Below are 8,315 nucleotides of genomic sequence, written 5' to 3'. Positions count from 1 at the left end.
GTTCAATATCGATACGAGTATCGTTGCACCCCTAGTTTTTAGGTATATACATAATATAAAATATAATATAACCTAATACTAATTATTTAACAGTGGGCTACATACTAAACTTAGATGATAGAAACAAACTATTGCGCTAGAATGGATCCAATCTCAGTACTCACATTGATATTGATCCCTCTGCTCTTTTCCAGTAGCAGCAAGTAAGCACTGGTCACGGGTCGCTGCTGAATTGTTCCTACAGAGTTACTGTGAATTCCCCAACTTGTTTGATATGATAAGCAGATGTTCAAGATGACAAACAGCTGCCAGCCACTGATCTTATTAGTAGCTGCTAATTCTTTCTGCTGCGCCTCTAGTTGGGAAGTGTCTGTTTCTTTGCCACCCAATTGTCACACTGTGCTACGGCTCAGGCTCGCTGTCTCTCTGCTCACACGTCAACGCTAGTACTTCTAATCCAGGAGAGAAAATGAACTGTCACACATGTTTGATTTTTAAAAGTGGCTGCTGGTTTCCGTGACAACACCTCCACCGGCTGGGTTTGGAGTAATGGGCAGGCAAGACTTTTTTTTTTTTCAATATTTGAAAGTGGTAATTCAAATGGAGGCCGAATTCACAGAGCGACAATGTGACAGATGCAACTCCATTTTTCAAGATGAATGTAGAAATGATGCAGCCCAGGGAGAATCAGAGAAAGCGCCATAAAACCCAGCAGTTCAGACGGAGGCACAGAGAGCAGACTTTCCCCGCTCACTCCACTTCCAGCCATTCGTACTTATTTTTTTATTAACCCCACTCCTACCATAACCATTATCCCTCTGGCTATTACGCACAAGATCCCCCCAGACCGACCAACATGCCAGAAAATGACTGGCATTAAATATGACACACAGTCCTTATACCATCATTGCAGAGAGGGCCATTTTCCTCTTGAGTGAAATGCAGGATGGTGCAGAGCGGATTTTTTTTCTTTTTCTTTTTTCACGACAAACAGGCCTAATGCGGTGTTTGAGTCATATAACTTCCACAGGCTCCCACCTGCATTTGCATTCGAGAACCACAACAAACTGCTGCTTTTCCTCATGCATACATGCAGCAGGATGAAGCCTTTCATCAGGCTGATCACTGTTGTTTTGTGTGGTTAAGCATTATTTTAATGACTCAGTAGCCACTCAAAGCTACATTTGAAATGCACATCAACAAGCATTTGTTTTGGTGATGTTGCCCAACCTGTACTGTCTCTGCCATCAAATGGCCATTCTGTAGAAATGAGTGGATCAATCCAAATACCGATACCAGCGCTTCTTTTGGCATAAGATCAATACTGTTGATGATTTATTCTTTGTTTCTATCTATAATGTTACTTTGGCAATGAAAGATTTACATAAAAAATACACAGTGAAAAATATCAGAGCATTTTTGTGTTGATTGTTACATCTATTTCATTTATAGCCTACAGCACATTTAACATGCAATGAACCAAAAGTCTTTACTTTCTAGGTCTACAAAAAAAGAGTTTCAAAATCCATGAAAAACTGAAAGGTTTGTTGCAAAAGCTAATGGTTTTGGGGAGTCAAAATGATGTAGTGGTCATCAAAATGTGTTTAGAATTTGCAAATTGGTGATGATTAATTTCATAAGTCATGACACACTGCTCTCCAGTACATAAGGTGCCTTGGTGGGGTAAAAGTATTGGTATCGATATTGGCATTGGCAATACTGGCCCTGTATTTACTTGGCATCCGATCTATACCAAATTTGAAATATCACACTACCATTTTGACCTGTCAGAACTTGGTACTAATTATGTTTATTTAAAGCTAGGGATACTTGTACTGAAAGGATGCCTCTGCAACAGTCTGTCCAACAGAGCGGATTCAGTAGAAATGACATATTCTTGTAAAGGAAAATGCTTTAGATAATAAACCAGGTAAATTCGAATTATCATTCCACACCATAACACTCTGTGGTACACATATTCTCTGTAACTTCAGCAGTCTCAAGAGGTTAACTGGCTTGGTTACAGCAAAATATTTTCTTGCCCATAGCAATGACAAGTGTAGGATTAAGGAGTCACACAGAAAAGGATAGCATAGTGCATTGTTGTTTGGCGCTAAGATATGTCCCTCCCTGTGGATGCGCTGTCTGTTTGCCTGCAGCAGCATGACCTGCCCACTCTTGGCTCTCTGCTACTGCTGTGCAGGGATCTCTCAGGATTTATTGATTCCAGCCTGTCCACCCACCAGAGGATCCGATGCTAGTTAACATGATGCAGAGTCCACATATTCAGAGGCCAGAGAGTACTGCAGGCCTGAACTCCGGTTTGAGTAATTGAAAATGATGGTGATCAGTCAGATGCAGGTTGCAGCTGATTAGGTGTGTTTACAAACAGGTAGAGAAATCAATGAAGACAGGTCAGTAGAAATCAGAAGTAACTGAATGAACATCGGTGAGCGGTACCAGGAGTCAAGAGGTGCACTGGATTAATGCAGTGGCCTTACTTAAGCATTATGTAAGTAGCAGTTAAAAACAGCTAGTGTCACCAATGTTTCAGTTAATAATGCAAATAATAATTACACATTTGCATTTGCCTTTTCAGTGCCATCCATTCATCCATTCATTTTCTGCTGCTTATCCAGGTCTCAGTCATGCGGTCTGCAGTCTGATACCCCCCCTCCCCTCTAATTCTTCTGGGAGCTCTTCCCAAGCGAGCAGAGGAACACGATCATCTGTCTGTCCTGTACCAGCCTCAGGGACTCCTCCCACTGAGAGATGCCAGAAATATCTCACCTAGGAGGTGCCCAGGAGGCATCCTAATCAGGTGCCCGAATCACCTCAACTTAGCTGTTATTCTCAACTCGTTTGGATGAGCAGTGACTCAACTCCGAGTCCTTCATGAATCTAAAGTTGGATAGAAACTTACAGTTCTGACTGTAAAATTCTATAAAAAATATTCTGTGGACGAGACAACAGGTAATATTTCTGGAAGGTTTGAGTCTTGTTACATCTGGCATAAAACTAAGAGCATTTGATAAAAAGATCATCATACCAACAGTCAAACATGGTGGTGGTAGAGTGATGGTCTTGGACTGCTTTGCTGCTTAATGACATGGACGACTTGCTATAAACGATGGGACCATGAATTCTGCTCTCTAACAGAAATCCTGAAGGAGAATGTCTGGCCAGTCAGTTTGTGCCCTGAAGCTAAAGCACATTTGGGGTATGCTGCAGAACAATGATTCAAAACACACCAATGAATGTTTAAAACAAAGAAAAAAGAAAAGAAAATGAAGGTTTTAGAGAGGCCGCGTCAAAGCCTGAACATGAATTATATTGAGCTTCTTTTGCATGACCTTAAACTCCCCAGTGTGGCTGAACGAAAACAATTCTGAAAAGAACAGTGGGCTATAATTCCTTCAGAGAGATGTGAAAGACTCTTTGCCAGTTATTACAAACACTTGAGTGCAGATCTTCCTACCAAGGATAGCACAATCGATTAGCTATAGGAGGCAGTTACCTTTTTGCTTTGGGCCAGGTAGTTTGGATAGCTTTTTTCCTTTAATAAGTGAAATAATCAATTAAAAAATTATGTATTTACACAGGTTATCTCTGTCAAATATTATTAATAATGTCAATTTGGATAGCAGACATGAGGTAAATCATTTTGTGTAGGCATGGCCAAAAGATTCCAGCCTTTTAAGTATGTTTATCATCAGTGATTATTCACAAATAACTGTGGCTTTTGCTACTTAAGTGAAAACAGAATCTGGTTTCATTATTTTATCATAGCCTACATAATGCCTTAAGGCCACTGCTGCTGTGATTTGGCGCTGTATGAACAAAATTGAATTGAGATGAATTGAACAACAGCTTTATCCCATCTTAAGGGATGCACCCATATACCAGTCATTTCAATGATATATCAACAGATAATATAAGTAGTGGGTGTGTGTTGTTGTGTCGCATGTTCCTCTGGCACAAAAAGAGGAAATAAAAAATCTGACGCAGATACAATGTTGAAATAATTATTTAGACTGCTGATGTTATTTTGGTTGTTAAACATTCTTTAGTTATTTTTTTGGTGCATCCCTTTGAAAATTTGCATGTTACCAGTGTAACGTTGGCATCTCATCATTCATTTTCCCTTTCTTTGATAGCTTGCTCTACATCATTACACTTAGAGTTAACGTGGTACTCAATCAAGCCTTGGGATGTTCATAAATTACGACGGCTGCCAAGATGAAATGAATAATTGCAGTCGAGTATTATTTCGAGCCCCGCCAGGTTGAGCTTCGTGCAACCTCTGTCGTACGCAGGGAGGGATCGTGCAGTGACGCCTGCCTATCGAGGGTGGCCGCACGCAGACTTACGATGGTGGTGATGAGGAGGGGAAAGGCTTGGCGTGGCGCAATACACGATAAGATTTCTGCACCACTGTGGACAGCACTGGGCGATTGTGGGAGAGAGCTTATCAGTCTGCGTCAGGGTCTATCAGCATCTGTCATGTTTACTCCTCAGGTGTGCTGGCTGCTGGCTGACTGTTCTGCCAAGGCTCCTTCATATCAGCCAGCTGAGAGCTAACCGGGAGCACAAACACAAACCCACCCACTGCTGCTGCAAACCAAAACCCTCTCTATTACCTCATCCTAAATATAAATCTCTTTTTCTCAGAGTTTAGCTACTTTTCCTGTCTCATCCTTTCCCAGCTTGCCTTTTAGTCTGTAACCACTCTGCCACTCTGTTCACCTGTCTTGGAATGGATATGAAGTGAATCATCCTTTAACAGGATATCAACAGACTTGACCAAATAGCTCTACACCAGCCTGTGTGTTTATATGTGTGTACCGTGTTTATCTATCTTTGTGGGGACCAGAAATTGGAATTTCACTATACTTGTGGGGACCAACTGCCTTTATGGGGACACAATGCCAGTGTCCACGAGTTTGAAGGCATTTTTGAGGCTCAAAATGTGGTTTTTTGGGTCAGCGTTACAATTAGGTAATGGTTAGGTTAAGGCTAAGGGTTAGTGCTTTATTTTTGATGGTTAGAGTAAGCGCTTAGGGAAAACAGTATGTCAATAAGATGTCCCCACTAAGATATGAAAACACAAGTGTGTGTGTGTCTTAAAGTGAAGTGACAGAGCAGAGAAGTCATTTTGCACTCTGCAACCTCTTCTCTGCTCTTACAGAAGCTAAAAATGAGGAGGGAGGAAGTGATTGTGTAAGACACAGACAAAGGGTGGCATACACTAAATATGGGAATTTAAATTCTGAAATTTTTGTTTGTGCCTGTGTGCCACAGAAAGAAAGAGAAAAGGGGAATGAGAGAAAAGTGAGAGGACAAAGTTAAAATGAAAGAGAGAGAGAGAGAGAGAGAGAAATGAGAGATTTGAGAGAGAGAGAAATGAGAGATTTGAGAGAGATTGTCAAAATGTCGCGGGTAGAAAAGTCAGCAGTGAGGTGAAGAGGAGTCAAACAGAGCGAGAGCAGGAGGTTGAAACCATAATTAGTGTCAGTGAGTCACTACGAGTGGCCCTGTGTGATGTCACTGGCTCCCCCGTTCTCTGTATCCCGCACTGAGGACAAGCTTGGCGACTAGCACATCCTGACCTCTCGCCTTGCTAAGGAACATGCTGTACTCTCTTCTGTTTTACTGCTGCACAGCCTCCAGGCTCCGGTCTCCAGCCCTAGCTGTGTCGCCTGTAATGACCTCATCACTGTTTGCGGGGTCACACTCATGCCTGCTGTGGCTGCTGATGTGTCAGCGTGTGTGTGTATGTGTGTGTGTGAATGTGAGAGAGCGAGAGAGAGAGAGTCCTATTTTCCAAGCGTGCATCTTTCTTATCACTGGTAGAGCATGAAGAGCTGCTGCATGACTGACAGCAGAATCAAACCAGTGTAGCAAATACCGTCTGCCTGACCATCTCGCTGGCAAATCAATGTAACATTGGAGCAAATCAGAGCAACATATGAGAAGTGGCCTCTGTACATTCCTCCTCTGTGAGGCAGACGACCGTGGCCTGTGTCATGCTGTTTTCTCCTCACTGTGGTATCACAGAGAGGCAGGCGGCCAACCACTGTGAAGGAGTGTGCTCTGGAATGACAAACACCCACTTGATCTCATGAACCTGCATAACAAATGGATCTCAGTGCCACGGACATGGCCAGTGCCGTGAGAGATGGAAAGGTTGAGGAATTCACATGACACACACACACACACACGCACGCACGCATGCATGCATGCCAAAACCCCCCACTAAACACAAAATAATTTGCATCAGTCACAAAACATTTAAAAAGACAACAGCTTGGGAATAATAAAGTGAAATTTAAAAAATCAAACAGAAACAGAAAAAATATTGAGTGAGAGTAATAAAAGTCTTTTTTCTTTTTCAGCAGAGTATCTATTAACCATAAATAGAAATACATATGACACATAGCCTGCAGGTTTATCTGAGTGGAAGTGGAAATTACTTGAGAAAGGGCTGGTCTAGGCAGGGGTGAGCAATTAATATTACCAGTTCTGCTCAATATTAATTTGATCTCTTTACAAGCTCATTGGTGCCGCCCTCCACAACAGTCCTTGATTCTCATAGGGCCTCATGGAAGCTTAACTACCCACCCCATTCTAGAGTGTAGAATCGCTTTCTTTTTTTATTTTGCCACATGCATGCACGTCTTCCCACACCTACCTAAGCACTACTCTACCGACTTAATGATTTTGCTTCTTGTTGTTTAAATAAAGTAGCCAAATTGTGACAAACTTGCATAGACTGCTTCTTGTCATAGTCCTGCACTAGTGTGCTCCTCTATCTATGGTCTCTAGAGTTCTCGATTGGGTTGGGCAGGTTCTGTCTCCGCCCTTGGGTGGTAGATTTAGTCTTCCTGTCTTTCAGCCTGATTCCCACTTCCTCAGCAGGACCAGTTTATATCCTGAGCTGCTTGAGCTTCCATTCCTTAATAGATTGCCAAACCTCCTGAGAGTGGTAACCAGGCTCAGAGAGAGCTTCTCTGCATTCTAGTGCTTTCCCTGGTGTTTACGTTTGTGTTCTTCTATGGGTGATGGACAATCTTCCAACCAGATTTGCTCACCTGTTCCAGTTGAGTTCGTCCTTTTTGGTGGAAAATAGCCCCCAATGTCCCCCAGTGGCTTCAGGAAACAAACTCATGTCCCTTGATCCTTAGTATAGCCCGCCCCACCTCTCTAAGTAAGCCAAACTCTTCCAAGCCCAAATCTCCTCAGGATCAATTCTGTACCATCGCTCCACAGTAGCCTTACTAAACTAATGCACATTTCCTCTCTCCCAGGGTTCTCAAGCCCCCCTGGCTGACACTATTTCCTGAATCATGAATATGTTGCAGTCAGTCTCTGATCAAAACCTCTTTGTGTCAATAAATCATTTTCAGTAAAACACATTGTTCATTGGATCTCTCCTTAGACACCACTTGCATTAACACTTTCTGTTATATGTTTAAGCTTTTTTCAATAACATGTAAACATCATTTTAAAAAAGTGGCCTTTATCGGTGTACCACTGTTTAAACCATTTCTGCCCCATAAAACACATCCTTGGATGCAACTGTAAACATTATTATTGGAATATTCCAGGGTGGTCACGTGTTTCAGGTCTTTGAACTCCTCTCACCGGTGACTCAGCTGTGGCTGACTGGGCCACAGCTTGACTTCAGGTTGGGTCTCCTCTCTGAATCCCAGATGCCTCGCTGATATTCTTGATAGTTCAGCTCCTTGACAGTTCCGTGAAACTGAGTTAGCTCAGGGCCTTGAAGAGAATGCCCCAGAAATCCTCCTCTGCATCCAACTTTAATGGGCATGCATCCTGACACTTTACCCTGCTACTGGCAGACGATGACCAGTTATTCATCCGAGGACCTTTTTCTTTTTACTTTTTTTTTTTTTTTTTGCACTTCCTCCATGCGATCCTCCCACAGCACTGTCAGTTTCACTAGTGGCCTCTGTGACCAGGAGAATGTCTGGCCTCAGGGCAGCTGTAACTGTGCAGTGGGAACTTCAGATGGCTCTCTAGAGAATACTGCACATTGTTATGCCCACTAAAACGGTTATTTTTGGAAATTATGCTACAGCATGTAATGTTACGTTGACCTTTTGTTGATTCAGATTGCTTCAGACTGGATGGCTCTATAGATTTTTTCTTGCAATTGATTTACACCAGAGCAGGCTGGTTCATAGAGGTGTAAGAGGAAGGCATCTAGATAGACTGATATCTCCCTCTTGCGTCTGAAAACAACAACAAAACAACAATAACAAAGGGAAAGGGTAGTTTATGTAAAGTGGTGT

Source organism: Pundamilia nyererei, unplaced genomic scaffold (assembly GCF_000239375.1).
Source record: "Pundamilia nyererei isolate P.nyererei 1_Seehausen unplaced genomic scaffold, PunNye1.0 scaffold00013, whole genome shotgun sequence".
Taxonomy (NCBI): Eukaryota; Metazoa; Chordata; class Actinopteri; order Cichliformes; family Cichlidae; genus Pundamilia; species Pundamilia nyererei.
The sequence above is the reverse complement of the archived record's forward strand: the minus strand, read 5'-3'. Positions refer to the sequence as shown.